We start from the raw sequence: 2,067 nt of genomic DNA, 5'->3' as shown, positions 1-2,067 counted from the left end.
TCTGTAAGGTCGAGGTCAGCCTGGTCTACATAGTGAGTTCCAGTCAGGCTGGGGCTTCAGGGAGACCATGTCTTAACAAAACAAACTGTAGGGAGCCATGGGCCCCCTGCCTAGAAATAGTAACTATTGTCTGCCTCAACCTTGTAAATTTCTTCATCCTGTAAAAACATCCTGCCTCGTGGTCTGGCTGTGGAAGGTGCAGTAAACAGCAGAACTTACCTGCCCAGCTTCTTCCGCCCTCTGCTTCCCTATAAAAGCTTTATACAAATGTTCAATAAAGAGAAGAGACTTGAAAGTGAAGTGAACCTCATCTTGGAGTTCCTGTTGTCTTTTCCTTGACTCTGCTGGTCAGAGTCGTGGCTTGTGGCAAGTGGTGGCCCGTACGGGGATCGCAGCATGCTAAGCTCTCCACTCCTGGATTTGCTCCTGTCTGCCGAAGTGAGTGGCGGGGACCGCCTTGACTGCGTGAAAGCCAGAGATCAGTGCCTGAAAGAACAGAGCTGCAGCACCAAGTACTGCATGCTAAGGCAGTGAGTGGCGGGCAAGGAGACCAACTTCAGCCTGGCTTCCGGCCTGGAGGCCAAGGATGAGTGTCGCAGTGCCATGGAAGCCCTGAAGCAAAAATCTCTCTACAACTGCCGCTGCAAGCGGGGCATGAAGAAAGAAAAGAACTGCCTGTGCAATCTACTGGAGCATGTACCAGAGTCTACAGGGAAATGATCAGCTGGAAGATTCCCCATATGAACCAGTTAACAGCAGATTATCATATATTCTGTGCCGTCCTGTTCGTATCAGTGGAGCACATTTCGAAGGGGAATAACTGCCTGGATGCGGCCAAGGCTTGCAACCTTGATGACACCTGTAAGAAGTACAGGTCTGCCTACATCACCTCGTGCACCACCAACATGTCCAACAAAGTCTGCAACCGCCGCAAGTGCCACAAGGCCCTCAGGCAGTTCTTTGACAAGGTCCCAGCCAAGCATAGCTATGGGATGCTCTTCTGCTCCTGCAGGGACATTGCCTGCACAGAGAGGTGGCGACAGACCATCATGCCTGTGTGCTCCTACAAAGAGCGGGAGAAACCCAACTGTTTGAATTTGCAGGACTCCTGCAAGGCGAATTACATCTGTAGATCTCGCCTCCTAGATGTTTTTTACCAACTGCCAGCCAGAGTCCAGGTCTGTCAGCAGCTGTCTTAAGGAGAACTATGCAGACTGCCTTCTGGCTTACTCAGGGTTGATTAGCACAGTCATGACCCCCAACTACATAGATTCCAGCAGCCTCAGTTTGGCCCCGTGGTGTGACTGCAGCAACAGTGGTAATGACCTAGAGGAGTGCTTGAAATTTCTCAGTTTCTTCAAAGACAATACATGTCTCAAAAATGCAATTCAAGCCTTTGGCAATGACTCCGATGTGACTGTGTGGCAGCCCGTCCAGGTCAAGAACAAGGCTCTGGGGCCATCAGGGTCTGAGAATGAAATTTCCACACATGTCTTGCCACCTTGTGCAAATTTGCAGGTGCAGAAACTAAAATCCAATGTGTAAGGCAATACACACCTCTGTCTTTCTGATTGCGATTATGAAAAGGATGGTATCGCTGGTACTTCCAGCCACACAACCACAAAATCAATGGCTGCTCCTCCCAGCTGCGGTCTGAGCCCACTTCTGGTCCTGGTGGTAACCACGCTGTCCACCCTATTATGTGTGTATCAGTGGAGGAAACATCGTAGCTGCATTCATAAAAGATGTGAAAAGACGTAGAGAGAGAGAGAGAGAAAAAAAAACAAAAACAAAAAAAAAACCCAAGTAATCTGTTTCCTGTCCTCTTGTATTTCTGAAAATTTGGTTTTTTAAGCTCAGTTGAAAAATGGTTTCATCCAACTGGAACTTTTGTGTTGTTGTTTTTAAGAAAGCTTCTTGTGATCCTTCAGGGCTTCTGTAGAAAGAGTGCTGCAGGCTACATTTCAAACTCAGAAGGCTTTGGGGCATGCTGTATTTTAAGGGGACCATTTGTAAATTGGACTGTAAAGCAAACTAAGAGTATGTTTTTGATGATGAAGAGGAGGA

At 47.9% G+C, this 2,067-nt stretch overlaps 1 pseudogene; it reads left to right on the top strand.

The window, feature by feature from the left end:
- Positions 1-396: 396 nt before the first annotated feature.
- LOC103732841 lies at positions 397-1,761 on the top strand (annotated as a pseudogene).
- The last annotated feature ends 306 nt before the right edge of the window (positions 1,762-2,067 follow it).

Source organism: Nannospalax galili, unplaced genomic scaffold (assembly GCF_000622305.1).
Source record: "Nannospalax galili isolate Female #2095 unplaced genomic scaffold, S.galili_v1.0 scaffold334, whole genome shotgun sequence".
In the NCBI taxonomy this organism is placed as follows: domain Eukaryota; kingdom Metazoa; phylum Chordata; class Mammalia; order Rodentia; family Spalacidae; genus Nannospalax; species Nannospalax galili.
This window is presented reverse-complemented; position numbering and strand designations above follow the sequence as displayed.